The 18,160-nt window shown below is 39.9% G+C and overlaps 1 protein-coding gene across 1 annotated transcript in view; it reads left to right on the top strand.

Moving 5' to 3' along the window:
* LOC139562991 (cortexin domain-containing 1 protein) overlaps positions 1–18,160 on the top strand; it is a 46,564-nt gene that overhangs the window by 647 nt on the left and 27,757 nt on the right. The window lies entirely within an intron of this gene.

Here is an 18,160-nt window from a genome sequence, read left to right as displayed (position 1 = left end):
ACTGTGTGTGTGTGGAGGCTACAGTATATGACTGTGTGTGGATTTTTCTCTTCTCTGGCTCTCTGTTTCGAAGTGGCTCTCTCTTCTCAGTGACAACTCAAGTGGAGCCAGAGCAGAGATGCTGTTAGCCCAGGGGCTTGGCTTGTTGAGTTGACCACAGAACACAGATTGCTTTCTGTTCTGTTATTTTCATGTTCCTCATATCGGAGAGAATGAAGACAGCTTCTGTTCTAATGTACAACTATCAACAAGAACTCACGGTCTCACTTCAGTATTCAACGTTTGTCCAGGGGGGGGATTAATGTCACATTTCGATGGTAAATTTGAGGCATTAATTCCGACTGGTTAAGGTAAGGGTTAAAACAGAAAAAACTAAAATGATTGTCTAGCACTGGGATTGAACCCACAATTCTCAGGCCGGAGGTTTAAGCGGTTCCTCTATCCCAATCCACAACACCCTAGCAAACCACCAGCCTACTAGATGGTAATAGGTGCTCACGTTGCCCCTAGTGAACAGTATTGAGACATCTCCCCACATCCTGGGGACCTGGACAAACATTGAATACTGAAGTCGATTAGGTGTGAGCTGGCTGCAACTATGGGGATTTACTACTTTAAAGAGGCAATCTGGGATTAGTATATACGTTTTTAGACTTTTAAATGATTTACATATATCATTGTTTCTTGAAAAATATAACTTATGAATGCCTTATGAGCTTAGTTCAATAGGTATAGTAGTTGAATCCCAGATTGCCCCTTTAACTACAATTATGGGTTTAGAACGATACAGCTTCTCTTCTAAGGGACCATTTTTTACTACGATTCCGTCAGTACATTAGTTTCAGTGCTGCAGTGAATAAACCCCCAAAAAATGACTGCAGCACTGTACCAACAGTCAGAGTAGCTATGACCCAAATCAGTGAGAGGCGGATAGAGATTGGGATCCTTCAGTTTTTTATACTGCAAAGTCGGCACTTTAGAAATGTATCGGAGAAAACACTTGTCATTAAATGTCTTCAGAAACGCACTTATTTAATTTAATTGGACCTGAGATATCAGAGAGTTCAGTCCAAATGATCATGATTATGTTCTGTTATATGTTGCTCTTAGCAAGTCGATGTTCCAGAGTCAGTATATCCCTACACACTCACATAGTTTACACAAGGCATACCTTTTTCCACTAAACCATACAGGCATGCACACGCGTACAAACACACATGTACAGACACACACACACACACACACACACACACACACACACACACACACACACACACACACACACACACACACACACACACACACACACACACACACACACACACACACACACACACACACACACACACACACACACACACACACACACAAACATTGATTCGGAAGCACAGCCATCAAGAATAATAAGGTAGAAGTCAAAGCTCAGATCAATTTCGGCGCAGAAAACGATGTTAACATTGACACATTAGAGGTTTTACTTTAAAAAGTGTCTGCTCTTTTGATGTTTTCACTGCAGTGGGGGGAAATATAGATGTAGATATATTCTCTTCTAGCCGGGACCCATGGGCACCAGTCGGTGCCAGCTTTAGCCAAAGATGTAGCACTGTGTTGCAGGATGTCCGTCTAGCCCTATTTGACATGCCTACAGTACTTTGGGGCTGTATGTATCAAGTGTCTCAGAGTATAAGTGCAGAGTATCAGTTTTGCCTTTTAGATCATAATGAATAAGATTACATGGACAGGGGAGATCTGATCCTAAATCAGCACTCCTACTCTGAGACGTTTGATATATATGCCCCCTGATCCACAGATTATTGGTGCGTTCTGTTTCCAATGACTTGCAGATATTACCCACATTACTCCTGTTTTCATCCATGAGGCTTCGGATGTCTTGCTACGCAGTAGAAATTGAATGCTGTCATCGATAAATAACAAAAGGAGAAATAGAATGAAGTGTGTGTGAGAGAGAGAGAGAGAGAGAGAGAGAGAGAGAGAGAGAGAGAGAGAGAGAGAGAGAGAGAGAGAGAGAGAGAGAGAGAGAGAGAGAGAGAGAGAGAGAGAGAGAGAGAGAGAGAGAGAGAGAGAGAGAGAGAGAGAGAGAGAGAGAGAGAGAGAGAGAGAGAGAGAGAGAGAGAGAGAGAGAGAGAGAGAGAGAGAGAGAGAGAGAGAGAGAGAGAGAGAGAGAGAGAGAGAGAGAGAGAGAGAGAGAGAGAGAGAGAGAGAGAGAGAGAGAGAGAGAGAGAGAGAGAGAGAGAGAGAGAGAGAGAGAGAGAGAGAGGTGGGTTATGGTCTATGCTTCCTTTAGGCCATAGGTGTGATCTCTGACTTCCAGAGAACTGAGAAGATCAAAGAGAGAATTTCTCTTAGGGAATAATTAACAGTCAATTAGCAGGAAAGGTGCCAGATGCGGGCTGGTCTAGCAGTAGTGCTGCTGCCCCTGGACTGCTCACCCCTGAAGGCAGCAGATCAATCCCCAGTCCAATGCCTGTTGTCTTTCACTTGAATGGCCAAACTGTAACCTTCACATTTAAATATCCCTCTGAAGTCTATTAACTGCTTGAAGGATTTTGTTTTAATATCAATTCATATTTTGAGCATATGTTAATGTGTGTAACCTTTATTTATCTAGGCAAGTCAGTTAAGAACAAATTCTTATTTACAATGACAGCCTACCCCGGCCGACACTGGGCCAATTGTGCGCCGCCCTATGGGACTCCCAATCACGGCCAGATGTGATACAGTCTGGTTTCGAACCAGGGACTGTAGTGACGTCTCTTGCACTGAGATGCAGTGTCTTAGACCGCTGCACACTCGGGATTGTCTGTGTGCGTGCGTGCGTCAAACTTGAGTGTGTATGTGTGTATGTGTGTGTTTTGTAAGTTCAATATATCCCTCTGGGGGTAGCTCAGGTATCATAATGAATGTAGAACAGATGAACTGTCTGAGGCAACACTGAATTTTATAGTTCTATTACTACTTCAGAGATAAGATTCACCCCGTCATGAATAACGGAAACAATAAAACTCTGTTTGGCCGGAGAAGCTGAAAAGGAGATTGGTAAGCCTAATTGAAACAAGTAGTGGAGACAAGCCTTCACTCCAAAGGCTCCTCATAAAAAAGCACCTAAATATCGCAGGTTGACGTTTATCGTCATGAGTCTTGTCCTGGAGGCAGAACTGAGTTTCCACTAGATGGGCCAGCTACAAAGTCAAAATTGGCTATATTGTAAAAATTCATTTAAAAAAAAAAAGTGCTTTTTGATGGTCAGGCATTATGGTTAGCAGTGTGGTTAAGGTTAGGGTCCAAATCAGATGTTATGACTTTGCAGCTGTATCAGCGAGTGACACTCTGCCTAGCTGCCTCCAGTACATGAGCCATCTCAATAAATGCCAACCTGCTCAATATTTATGATGTGCTATGTAGACTGAAGTGTTGAGACTGCTTAGCTTTATCCATAATCCATTTTATGTATCTTTCAGTTTTAGAAAGTATTCAGACAAGGTTACTCATCATACAAGCATAGTTTTTCAAACCCCCTCTGCTACAGTCTGGGCTAATGAGACAATCAGTTGATGAGACGATCAGTTGAGAGATCAGAAAACTTAAAGCTCTTAGAATAGCTTTTCTACTACTTTTCTTAGATAATTCTACCACAGTCTAGTGCACTTTCCAGGCCCAAGCCAATTCAACAATGCAATCTCCGCAAATCTCCGAACATTGCCTTTAAAAAGCCAGATTGTCGACAATCAGATTGATTCCCGGCCAAACATTCTGCTGAGCAGGCCCAATTTGTTGCATCTAACAGGAGCCCAGAGTTCAGATTTCTATTTCTATGTTTTTGGAGCGAGCAGGCAGTCTGGGCATGAGAGACAGAGACAGAGAGAGAGAGAGAGAGAGAGAGAGAGAGAGAGAGAGCGAGAGAGAGAGAGAGAGAGAGACAGAGAGAGAGAGAGACAGAGAGAGAGAGACACCGAGCTGGCAGGGGAAGAGCTTGTTGCTCTTTGGATCAGTATCAGTAGGGTCTATTTAGAAATGATTACCACGATCAGTATTGACATCGGAGTTCCTTGATGGGTACTTAAAGAGGGCATTATAGTAAATCTGACCTGCCATCGGACATTGCTCTTTAGAGGATCCTGCCCTGTTGTCTTGCCCTGGGTTTGCAATCCATCCAAGATTAGTTGCCAGGAATTCTCCATCTAATGACTGTATGGATGCATCCCAAGTGGCACCTTTATCCCTACATAGTGCACTACTAGGGCTCTGCTCAAATGTTTTTATTTATTTAACCAGGCAAGGCAGTTAAGAACAAATTATTAATTACAATGACAGCCTACACCAACCAAACCCAGGCGATGCTGGGCCAATTGTGCACCGCCCAATCACAGCTGGTTGTGATACAGCCTGGATTTGAAACAGGATGTCTGTAGTGACCCCGCTAGCACTGAGATGCAGTGCCTTAGACCACTGCGCCACTCAGGAGCCCACTAAAACTGTTGCACTAAAGAGGGGAAATTGGGTCATTTGGGACACATCCCATACTTAAGTTGCCAGGAATGGAAGAGTAGACATTTGATCAATGAACGACAGTACTACTACAGCTAGAATATATTTTTCTGTAGCTAGTTAGGAGATACGGATACTTCCGTTGCTATTGTTATTCTGTAGCTAGTTAGGAGATACTGATACTTCTGTTGCTATAGTTATTCTGTAGCTAGTTAGGAGATACTGATACTTCTGTTGCTATAGTTATTCTGTAGCTAGTTAGGAGATACTGTATACTTCCGTTGCCATAGTATTCTGTAGCTAGTTAGGAGATACTGATACTTCCGTTGCTATTGTTATTCTGTAGCTAGTTAGGAGATACTGATACTTCTGTTGCTATAGTTATTCTGTAGCTAGTTAGGAGATACTGATACTTTCGTTGCTATAGTTATTCTGTAGCTAGTTAGGAGATACTGATACTTCTGTTGCTATAGTTATTCTGTAGCTAGTTAGGAGATACTGATACTTCCGTTGCTATAGTTATTCTGTAGCTAGTTAGGAGATACTGTATACTTCCGTTGCTATAGTTATTCTGTAGCTAGTTAGGAGATACTGATACTTCTGTTGCTATAGTTATTCTGTAGCTAGTTAGGAGATACTGATACTTCCGTTGCTATAGTTATTCTGTAACTAGTTAGGAGATACTGATACTTCCGTTGCTATAGTTATTCTGTAGCTAGTTAGGAGATACTGATACTTCCGTTGCTATAGTTATTCTGTAGCTAGTTAGGAGATACTGATACTTCCGTTGCTATAGTTATTCTGTAGCTAGTTAGGAGATACTGATACTTCCGTTGCTATAGTTATTCTGTAGCTAGTTAGGAGATACTGATACTTCCGTTGCTATAGTTATTCTGTAGCTAGTTAGGAGATACTGATACTTTCGTTACTATAGTATTCTGTAGCTAGTTAGGAGATACTGATACTTTCGTTGCTATAGTTATTCTGTAGCTAGTTAGGAGATACTGATACTTCCGTTGCTATAGTATTCTGTAGCTAGTTAGGAGATATTGATACTTCCGTTGCTATAGTTATTCTGTAGCTAGTTAGGAGATACTGATACTTCCATTGCTATAGTTATTCTGTAGCTAGTTAGGGGATATGAATACTTCCGTTGCTATAGTTATTATGTAGCTAGTTAGGAGATACTGATACTTCCGTTGCTATAGTTATTCTGTAGCTAGTTAGGAGATATTGATACTTCCGTTGCTATAGTTATTCTGTAGCTAGTTAGGAGATACTGATACTTCCGTTGCTATAGTTATTATGTAGCTAGTTAGGAGATACTGATACTTCCGTTGCTATAGTTATTCTGTAGCTAGTTAGGAGATACTGATACTTCCGTTGCTATAGTTATTCTGTAGCTAGTTAGGAGATACTGTATACTTCCGTTGCTATAGTTATTCTGTAGCTAGTTAGGAGATACTGATACTTCCGTTGCTATAGTTATTCTGTAGCTAGTTAGGAGATACTGTATACTTCCGTTGCTATAGTTATTATGTAGCTAGTTAGGAGATACTGATACTTCCGTTGCTATAGTTATTCTGTAGCTAGTTAGGAGATACTGTATACTTCCGTTGCTATAGTTATTCTGTAGCTAGTTAGGAGATACTGATACTTCCGTTGCTATAGTTATTCTGTAGCTAGTTAGGAGATACTGATACTTCCGTTGCTATAGTTATTCTGTAGCTAGTTAGGAGATACTGATACTTCCGTTGCTATAGTTATTCTGTAGCTAGTTAGGGGATACTGTATACTTCTGCTGCTATAGTTATTCTGTAGCTAGTTAGGAGATACTGATACTTCCGTTGCTATAGTTATTCTGTAGCTAGTTAGGAGATACTGATACTTCCGTTGCTATAGTTATTCTGTAGCTAGTTAGGAGATACTGATACTTTCGTTACTATAGTATTCGGTAGCTAGTTAGGAGATACTGATACTTTCGTTGCTATAGTTATTCTGTAGCTAGTTAGGAGATACTGATACTTCCGTTGCTATAGTATTCTGTAGCTATTTAGGAGATATTGATACTTCCGTTGCTATAGTTATTCTGTAGCTAGTTAGGAGACACTGATACTTCCGTTGCTATAGTTATTCTGTAGCTAGTTAGGGGATATGAATACTTCCGTTGCTATAGTTATTATGTAGCTAGTTAGGAGATACTGATACTTCCGTTGCTATAGTTATTCTGTAGCTAGTTAGGAGATATTGATACTTCCGTTGCTATAGTTATTCTGTAGCTAGTTAGGAGATACTGATACTTCCGTTGCTATAGTTATTATGTAGCTAGTTAGGAGATACTGATACTTCCGTTGCTATAGTTATTCTGTAGCTAGTTAGGAGATACTGTATACTTCCGTTGCTATAGTTATTCTGTAGCTAGTTAGGAGATACTGATACTTCCGTTGCTATAGTTATTCTGTAGCTAGTTAGGAGATACTGTATACTTCCGTTGCTATAGTTATTATGTAGCTAGTTAGGAGATACTGATACTTCCGTTGCTATAGTTATTCTGTAGCTAGTTAGGAGATACTGATACTTCCGTTGCTATAGTTATTCTGTAGCTAGTTAGGAGATACTGATACTTCCGTTGCTATAGTTATTCTGTAGCTAGTTAGGAGATACTGATACTTCCGTTGCTATAGTTATTCTGTAGCTAGTTAGGAGATACTGATACTTTCGTTACTATAGTATTCTGTAGCTAGTTAGGAGATACTGATACTTTCGTTGCTATAGTTATTCTGTAGCTAGTTAGGAGATACTGATACTTCCGTTGCTATAGTATTCTGTAGCTATTTAGGAGATATTGATACTTCCGTTGCTATAGTTATTCTGTAGCTAGTTAGGAGATACTGATACTTCCGTTGCTATAGTTATTCTGTAGCTAGTTAGGAGATATTGATACTTCCGTTGCTATAGTTATTCTGTAGCTAGTTAGGAGATACTGATACTTCCGTTGCTATAGTTATTCTGTAGCTAGTTAGGAGATACTGATACTTCCGTTGCTATAGTTATTCTGTAGCTAGTTAGGAGATACTGATACTTCCGTTGCTATAGTTATTCTGTAGCTAGTTAGGAGATACTGTATACTTCCGTTGCTATAGTTATTCTGTAGCTAGTTAGGAGATACTGATACTTCCGTTGCTATAGTTATTCTGTAGCTAGTTAGGAGATACTGTATACTTACGTTGCTATAGTTATTATGTAGCTAGTTAGGAGATACTGATACTTCCGTTGCTATAGTTATTCTGTAGCTAGTTAGGAGATACTGTATACTTCCGTTGCTATAGTTATTCTGTAGCTAGTTAGGAGATACTGATACTTCCGTTGCTATAGTTATTCTGTAGCTAGTTAGGAGATACTGATACTTCCGTTGCTATAGTTATTCTGTAGCTAGTTAGGAGATACTGATACTTCCGTTGCTATAGTTATTCTGTAGCTAGTTAGGGGATACTGTATACTTCTGCTGCTATAGTTATTCTGTAGCTAGTTAGGAGATACTGATACTTCCGTTGCTATAGTTATTCTGTAGCTAGTTAGGAGATACTGATACTTCCGTTGCTATAGTTATTCTGTAGCTAGTTAGGAGATACTGATACTTCCGTTGCTATAGTTATTCTGTAGCTAGTTAGGAGATACTGATACTTCCGTTGCTATAGTTATTCTGTAGCTAGTTAGGAGATACTGATACTTTCGTTGCTATAGTTATTCTGTAGCTAGTTAGGAGATACTGTATACTTCCGTTGCTATAGTTATTCTGTAGCTAGTTAGGAGATACTGATACTTCCGTTGCTATAGTTATTTTGTAGCTAGTTAGGAGATACTGATACTTCCGTTGCTATAGTTATTCTGTAGCTAGTTAGGGGATACTGTATACTTCTGCTGCTATGGTTATTCTGTAGCTAGTTAGGAGATACTGATACTTCCGTTGCTATAGTTATTCTGTAGCTAGTTAGGAGATACTGATACTTCCGTTGCTATAGTTATTCTGAAGCTAGTTAGGAGATACTGATACTTCCGTTGCTATAGTTATTCTGTAGCTAGTTAGGGGATACTGTATACTTCTGCTGCTATAGTTATTCTGTAGCTAGTTAGGAGATACTGATACTTCCGTTGCTATAGTTATTCTGTAGCTAGTTAGGAGATACTGATACTTCTGTTGCTATAGTTATTCTGTAGCTAGTTGGGAGATACTGATACTTCCGTTGCTATAGTTATTCTGTAGCTAGTTAGGAGATACTGATACTTCCGTTGCTATAGTTATTCTGTAGCTAGTTAGGAGATACTGATACTTTCGTTGCTATAGTTATTCTGTAGCTAGTTAGGAGATACTGTATACTTCCGTTGCTATAGTTATTCTGTAGCTAGTTAGGAGATACTGATACTTCCGTTGCTATAGTTATTCTGTAGCTAGTTAGGAGATACTGATACTTCCGTTGCTATAGTTATTCTGTAGCTAGTTAGGAGATACTGATACTTCCGTTGCTATAGTTATTCTGTAGCTAGTTAGGGGATACTGTATACTTCTGCTGCTATAGTTATTCTGTAGCTAGTTAGGAGATACTGATACTTCCGTTGCTATAGTTATTCTGTAGCTAGTTAGGAGATACTGATACTTCCGTTGCTATAGTTATTCTGTAGCTAGTTAGGAGATACTGATACTTCCGTTGCTATAGTTATTCTGTAGCTAGTTAGGGGATACTGTATACTTCTGCTGCTATAGTTATTCTGTAGCTAGTTAGGAGATACTGATACTTCCGTTGCTATAGTTATTCTGTAGCTAGTTAGGAGATACTGATACTTCCGTTGCTATAGTTATTCTGTAGCTAGTTAGGAGATACTGATACTTCCGTTGCTATAGTTATTCTGTAGCTAGTTAGGAGATACTGATAGTTCCGTTGCTATAGTTATTCTGTAGCTAGTTAGGAGATACTGATACTTCCGTTGCTATAGTTATTCTGTAGCTAGTTAGGAGATACTGATACTTCCGTTGCTATAGTTATTCTGTAGCTAGTTAGGAGATACTGATACTTCTGTTGCTATAGTTATTCTGTAGCTAGTTAGGAGATACTGATACTTCCGTTGCTATAGTTATTCTGTAGCTAGTTAGGAGATACTGATACTTCCGTTGCTATAGTTATTCTGTAGCTAGTTAGGAGATACTGATACTTCCGTTGCTATAGTTATTCTGTAGCTAGTTAGGGGATACTGTATACTTCTGCTGCTATAGTTATTCTGTAGCTAGTTAGGAGATACTGATACTTCCGTTGCTATAGTTATTCTGTAGCTAGTTAGGAGATACTGATACTTCCGTTGCTATAGTTATTCTGTAGCTAGTTAGGAGATACTGATACTTCCGTTGCTATAGTTATTCTGTAGCTAGTTAGGGGATACTGTATACTTCTGCTGCTATAGTTATTCTGTAGCTAGTTAGGAGATACTGATACTTCCGTTGCTATAGTTATTCTGTAGCTAGTTAGGAGATACTGATACTTCCGTTGCTATAGTTATTCTGTAGCTAGTTAGGAGATACTGATACTTCCGTTGCTATAGTTATTCTGTAGCTAGTTAGGAGATACTGATAGTTCCGTTGCTATAGTTATTCTGTAGCTAGTTAGGAGATACTGATACTTCCGTTGCTATAGTTATTCTGTAGCTCGTTAGGAGATACTGATACTTCCGTTGCTATAGTTATTCTGTAGCTAGTTAGGAGATACTGATACTTCTGTTGCTATAGTTATTCTGTAGCTAGTTAGGAGATACTGTATACTTCCGTTGCTATAGTTATTCTGTAGCTAGTTAGGAGATACTGTATACTTCCGTTGCTATTGTTATTCTGTAGCTAGTTAGGAGATACTGATACTTCCATTGCTATAGTTATTCTGTAGCTAGTTAGGAGATACTGATACTTCCGTTGCTATAGTTATTCTGTAGATAGTTAGGAGATACTGTATACTTCCGTTGCTATAGTTATTATGTAGCTAGTTAGGAGATACTGATACTTCGGTTGCTATTGTTATTCTGTAGCTAGTTAGGAGATACTGTATACTTCCGTTGCTATAGTTATTATGTAGCTAGTTAGGAGATACTGATACTTCGGTTGCTATTGTTATTCTGTAGCTAGTTAGGAGATACTGATACTTCTGTTGCTATAGTTATTCTGTAGCTAGTTAGGAGATACTGTATACTTCCGTTGCTATAGTTATTCTGTAGCTAGCTAGGAGATACTGTATACTTCCGTTGCTATAGTTATTCTGTAGCTAGTTAGGAGATACTGATACTTCTGTTGCTATAGTTATTCTGTAGCTAGTTAGGAGATACTGTATACTTCCGTTGCTATAGTTATTCTGTAGCTAGTTAGGAGATACTGATACTTCCGTTGCTATAGTTATTCTGTAGCAAGTTAGGAGATACTGTATACTTCTGCTGCTATAGTTATTCTGTAGCTAGTTAGGAGATACTGTATACTTCCGTTGCTATTGTTATTCTGTAGCTAGTTAGGAGATACTGTATACTTCCGTTGCTATAGTTATTATGTAGCTAGTTAGGAGATTCTGATACTTCGGTTGCTATTGTTATTCTGTAGCTAGTTAGGAGATACTGATACTTCTGTTGCTATAGTTATTCTGTAGCTAGTTAGGAGATACTGTATACTTCCGTTGCTATAGTTATTCTGTAGCTAGTTAGGAGATACTGATACTTCCGTTGCTATAGTTATTCTGTAGCTAGTTAGGAGATACTGATACTTCCGTTGCTATAGTTATTCTGTAGCTAGTTAGGGGATACTGTATACTTCTGCTGCTATAGTTATTCTGTAGCTAGTTAGGAGATACTGATACTTCCGTTGCTATAGTTATTCTGTAGCTAGTTAGGAGATACTGATACTTCCGTTGCTATAGTTATTCTGTAGCTAGTTAGGAGATACTGATACTTCCGTTGCTATAGTTATTCTGTAGCTAGTTAGGAGATACTGATAGTTCCGTTGCTATAGTTATTCTGTAGCTAGTTAGGAGATACTGATACTTCCGTTGCTATAGTTATTCTGTAGCTAGTTAGGAGATACTGATACTTCCGTTGCTATAGTTATTCTGTAGCTAGTTAGGAGATACTGATACTTCTGTTGCTATAGTTATTCTGTAGCTAGTTAGGAGATACTGTATACTTCCGTTGCTATAGTTATTCTGTAGCTAGTTAGGAGATACTGTATACTTCCGTTGCTATAGTTATTCTGTAGCTAGTTAGGAGATACTGATACTTCCATTGCTATAGTTATTCTGTAGCTAGTTAGGAGATACTGATACTTCCGTTGCTATAGTTATTCTGTAGATAGTTAGGAGATACTGTATACTTCCGTTGCTATAGTTATTATGTAGCTAGTTAGGAGATACTGATACTTCGGTTGCTATTGTTATTCTGTAGCTAGTTAGGAGATACTGTATACTTCCGTTGCTATAGTTATTATGTAGCTAGTTAGGAGATACTGATACTTCGGTTGCTATTGTTATTCTGTAGCTAGTTAGGAGATACTGATACTTCTGTTGCTATAGTTATTCTGTAGCTAGTTAGGAGATACTGTATACTTCCGTTGCTATAGTTATTCTGTAGCTAGCTAGGAGATACTGTATACTTCCGTTGCTATAGTTATTCTGTAGCTAGTTAGGAGATACTGATACTTCTGTTGCTATAGTTATTCTGTAGCTAGTTAGGAGATACTGTATACTTCCGTTGCTATAGTTATTCTGTAGCTAGTTAGGAGATACTGATACTTCCGTTGCTATAGTTATTCTGTAGCAAGTTAGGAGATACTGTATACTTCTGCTGCTATAGTTATTCTGTAGCTAGTTAGGAGATACTGTATACTTCCGTTGCTATTGTTATTCTGTAGCTAGTTAGGAGATACTGTATACTTCCGTTGCTATAGTTATTATGTAGCTAGTTAGGAGATACTGATACTTCGGTTGCTATTGTTATTCTGTAGCTAGTTAGGAGATACTGATACTTCTGTTGCTATAGTTATTCTGTAGCTAGTTAGGAGATACTGTATACTTCCGTTGCTATAGTTATTCTGTAGCTAGTTAGGAGATACTGATACTTCCGTTGCTATAGTTATTCTGTAGCTAGTTAGGAGATACTGATACTTCCGTTGCTATAGTTATTCTGTAGCTAGTTAGGGGATACTGTATACTTCTGCTGCTATAGTTATTCTGTAGCTAGTTAGGAGATACTGATACTTCCGTTGCTATAGTTATTCTGTAGCTAGTTAGGAGATACTGATACTTCCGTTGCTATAGTTATTCTGTAGCTAGTTAGGAGATACTGATACTTCCGTTGCTATAGTTATTCTGTAGCTAGTTAGGAGATACTGATAGTTCCGTTGCTATAGTTATTCTGTAGCTAGTTAGGAGATACTGATACTTCCGTTGCTATAGTTATTCTGTAGATAGTTAGGAGATACTGTATACTTCCGTTGCTATAGTTATTATGTAGCTAGTTAGGAGATACTGATACTTCGGTTGCTATTGTTATTCTGTAGCTAGTTAGGAGATACTGTATACTTCCGTTGCTATAGTTATTATGTAGCTAGTTAGGAGATACTGATACTTCGGTTGCTATTGTTATTCTGTAGCTAGTTAGGAGATACTGATACTTCTGTTGCTATAGTTATTCTGTAGCTAGTTAGGAGATACTGTATACTTCCGTTGCTATAGTTATTCTGTAGCTAGCTAGGAGATACTGTATACTTCCGTTGCTATAGTTATTCTGTAGCTAGTTAGGAGATACTGATACTTCTGTTGCTATAGTTATTCTGTAGCTAGTTAGGAGATACTGTATACTTCCGTTGCTATAGTTATTCTGTAGCTAGTTAGGAGATACTGATACTTCCGTTGCTATAGTTATTCTGTAGCAAGTTAGGAGATACTGTATACTTCTGCTGCTATAGTTATTCTGTAGCTAGTTAGGAGATACTGTATACTTCCGTTGCTATTGTTATTCTGTAGCTAGTTAGGAGATACTGTATACTTCCGTTGCTATAGTTATTCTGTAGCTAGTTAGGAGATACTGATACTTCGGTTGCTATTGTTATTCTGTAGCTAGTTAGGAGATACTGATACTTCTGTTGCTATAGTTATTCTGTAGCTAGTTAGGAGATACTGTATACTTCCGTTGCTATAGTTATTCTGTAGCTAGCTAGGAGATACTGTATACTTCCGTTGCTATAGTTATTCTGTAGCTAGTTAGGAGATACTGATACTTCTGTTGCTATAGTTATTCTGTAGCTAGTTAGGAGATACTGTATACTTCCGTTGCTATAGTTATTCTGTAGCTAGCTAGGAGATACTGTATACTTCCGTTGCTATAGTTATTCTGTAGCTAGTTAGGAGATACTGTATACTTCCGTTGCTATAGTTATTCTGTAGCTAGTTAGGAGATACTGATACTTCCGTTGCTATAGTTATTCTGTAGCAAGTTAGGAGATACTGTATACTTCCGTTGCTATAGTTATTATGTAGCTAGTTAGGAGATACTGATACTTCGGTTGCTATTGTTATTCTGTAGCTAGTTAGGAGATACTGTATACTTCCGTTGCTTTAGTTATTATGTAGCTAGTTAGGAGATACTGATACTTCGGTTGCTATTGTTATTCTGTAGCTAGTTAGGAGATACTGATACTTCTGTTGCTATAGTTATTATGTAGCTAGTTAGGAGATACTGATACTTCGGTTGCTATTGTTATTCTGTAGCTAGTTAGGAGATACTGATACTTCTGTTGCTATAGTTATTCTGTAGCTAGTTAGGAGATACTGTATACTTCCGTTGCTATAGTTATTCTGTAGCTAGTTAGGAGATACTGTATACTTCCGTTGCTATAGTTATTCTGTAGCTAGCTAGGAGATACTGTATACTTCCGTTGCTATAGTTATTCTGTAGCTAGTTAGGAGATACTGTATACTTCGGTTGCTATAGTTATTCTGTAGCTAGTTAGGAGATACTGTATACTTCCGTTGCTATAGTTATTCTGTAGCTAGTTAGGAGATACTGTATACTTCGGTTGCTATAGTTATTCTGTAGCTAGTTAGGAGATACCGTATACTTCCGTGGCTATTTACTGTCAACATTACATTTCCTTTAAATTACTATTAGCTGTGCTCTGTTGTTATGTGGTTTCGTTTGGAAAGTGTTTGATTTTGTTTATTTTGCTGTAGTGTGGAATCGTTTTTTAGTGTGGTTAACAGTCAGTGTGTCTATCTGTGTGTGTCTGTATGAAAATCAAATCATATCAAATTGTATTGGTCAGATACACATGGTTAGCAGATGTTAATACGAGTGTTGCGAAATGCTTGTGCTTCTAGTTCCGACAGTGCAGTAAAATCTAACAAGTAATTAACAATTCCACACTAATTACCTAATACACACAATCTAAAGGGATGGAATAAGAATATGTACATATAAATATATGTATAAGCGATGACCGAGCAGCATAGGCAAGATACAATAGATGGTATAAAATACAGTATATATATATATATATGAGATGAGTAATGTAAGATATGTAAACATTATTAAAATGGCATTATTAAAGTGACTAGTGATCCATTTATTAAAGTGGCCAATGATTTCGAGTCTGTATGTAGGCAGCAGCCTCTCTGTGTTAGTGATGGCTGTTTAATGGTCTGATGGCCTTGAGATAGAAGCTGTTTTTCAGTCTCTCATTCCCAGCTTTCATGCACCTGTACTGACCTCACCTTCTGGATGGAAGTGGGGGGAACAGACAGTGGCTCGGGTGGTTGTTGTCCTTGATGATCTTTTTGGCCTTCCTGGGACATCGGGTGCTGTAGGTGTCCTGGAGGGCAGGTAGTTTGCCCCCGGTGATGCGATGTGCAGACCGCACCACCCTCAAATCAAATCAAGTCTCTGGAGAGCCTTGCGGTTGTGGGCGGTGCAGTTGCCGTACCAGGAGGTGATACAACCCGACAGGATGCTCTCAATTTTGCATCTGTAAAAGTTTGAGGGTTTTAGGTGACAAACCTTCTTCACCACACTGTCTGTGTGGGTGGACCATTTCAATTTGACCGTGATGTGTACGCCGAGGAACTTAAAATTTCCACCGTCTCCACTGCTGTCCCGTCGATGTGGATAGGGGGGTGCTCCCTCTGCTGTTTCCTGAAGTCCACGATAATGTCCTTTATTTTGTTGACGTTGAGTGAGAGGTTGTTTTCCTGACACCACACTCCGAGTGCCCTCACCTCCTCCCTGTAGGCTGTCTCATCATTGTTGGTATTCAAGCCCACTACTGTTGTATCGCCTGCAAACTTGATGATTGAGTTGGAGGCATGCATGGCCACGCAGTCATGGGTGAACAGGGAGTACAGGAGGGGGCTGAGCACGCACTCTTGTGGGACCCCGGTGTTGAAGATCAGCGAAGTGTAGATATTGTTTCCTACCTTCAGAAAGTCCAGGACCCAGTTTCACAGGGCGGAGTTGAGACCCAGGGTCTCAAACTTAATGATGAGCTTTGAGGGAACTATGGTGTTGAATGCTGAGCTGTAGTCAATGAACAGCATTCTTACATAGGTATTACTTTTGTCCAGATGGGATAGGGCAGTGTGCAGTGTGATGGTGATTGCATCTTCTGTGGACCTATTGGGGCGGTATGCAAATTGAAGTGGGTCTAGGGTATCAGGTAGGGTGGAGGTGATATGATCCTAGCCTTGCGAGGGTTAATACGTTTAAATGTCTTACTCACGTCGGCCACGGAGAAGGATAGGGGGGGCCCGCAGTCCTTGGTAGCGGGCTGCATTGGTGGCATTGTATTATCCTCAAAGCGGACAAGGGGTTTAGTTTGTCTGGAAGCAAGACATCGGTGTCCGTGATGTGGCTGGTTTTCTTTTTGTAGTCCGTAATTGTCTGTAGACCCTGCCACAAATGTCTCGTGTCTGAGCCGTTGAATTGCGACTCCACTTTGTCTCTATACCGACATTTCGCTTGTTTGATTGCCTTGCGGAGGGAATAACTAAACTGTTTATATTCAGCCATATTTCCAGACCTCTTTCCATGGTTAAATGTGGTGGTTCACGCTTTCAGTTTTGCGCGAATGCCGCCATCCATCCACGGTTTCTGGTTAGGGTACGTTTTAATAGTCACACTGGGTACAACATCTCCAATGCACTTCCTTATAAACTCACTCACCGAAAGCGTATAAATGAATGTTATTATCTGAGGCTGCCCGGAACATTTCCCAGTCCGCGTGATCAAAACAATCTTGAAGCGTGGATTCCGATTGGTTAGACCAGCGTTGAATAGTTCTTGTCATGGGAACATCCTGTTTGACTTTCTGCCTGTAGGACAGTAGGAGCAAAATGGATTCGTGGTCAGATTTGCCGAATGGAGGGCGGGGGAGGGCCTGTGTGCATCACGGAAGTTAGAGTAGCAGTGATCCAGTGTTTTTCCAGTACGAGTGCTACAATCAATATGCTGATAGAATTTAGGTAGCCTTGTTCTCAAATTTGCTTTGTTAAAATCCCCAGCTACAAGCAATCTCAGGATATCATGGTTGCCAGTTTACATAGAGTCCAGTGAAGTTCCTTGAGGGCCGTCGTGGCATCGGCTTGTGGGGGGATATACATGGCTGTGACGATGACTGACGAGAATTCTATTGGGAGATAATATGGTCGGCATTTGATTGTAAGGAATTCTAGGTCAGGTGAACAAAAGGACTTGAGTTCCTGGATGTTGTTACGATTACACCATGACTCGTTAATCATGACGCATACACCCCCACCATTCTTTTTCCCAGAGAGATGTTTATTTCTTTAGGCGCAACGCATGAAGAATCTCAGTAGCTATACTGACTCCGACAACATATCCCGAGACAGCCATGTTTCCATGAAACAGAGAATGTTACAATCCCTGATGTCTCTCTGGAAAGCAAACCTTCCCCTAATTTCATCTACCTTGTTGTCTAGAGACTGGACATTGGCGAGTAATATACTCGGAAGCGGTGGGTGGTGTGCATGCCTGACCAGGAGGCCGCTCCATCTACCTCTTCTGCCCCGACTTTGTTTTGGTTTGGCCTCTGGGATTAGATCCAGGATTCTATAATGATTGTGTTCTGCAGGCTTTGATTTCCCATTGTTTACCCACAGTTACCAAGGACTAGTTCTATTGGTATTGTCTTGGGTTTGACTGGCCCGGTAGACAGACAGACGGACGGACGGACGGACGGACGGACGGACGGACGGACGGACGGACGGACACACACACACACACACACACACACACACACACACACACACACACACACACACACACACACACACACACACACACACACACACACACACACACACACACACACACACACACTCCTCTCTGACTGACTGTGGACACAGTTTCTGTGACATATGCTGAACAGATCTCTCTCTCTCTGCATGCTGAGCTGAGAGACAGGGAGATCAGAGGTGTGTAGTGAAAGTAGTGTTTGATGTGGAGGACACACCAGTCTTGCGGACAAAACAGACTGCACTGACGAACGGCTGAAAGAAGACGGTGGCCATCTTGTCACCTCTGACCACAGAACACGTCATTTTCTATTCATTTCCTGACGATTCTACAT

The sequence above is a fragment of the Salvelinus alpinus genome, chromosome 33 (assembly GCF_045679555.1).
Source record: "Salvelinus alpinus chromosome 33, SLU_Salpinus.1, whole genome shotgun sequence".
NCBI classification, from domain to species: Eukaryota; Metazoa; Chordata; class Actinopteri; order Salmoniformes; family Salmonidae; genus Salvelinus; species Salvelinus alpinus.
The sequence above is the reverse complement of the archived record's forward strand: the minus strand, read 5'-3'. Positions and strand labels throughout refer to the sequence as shown.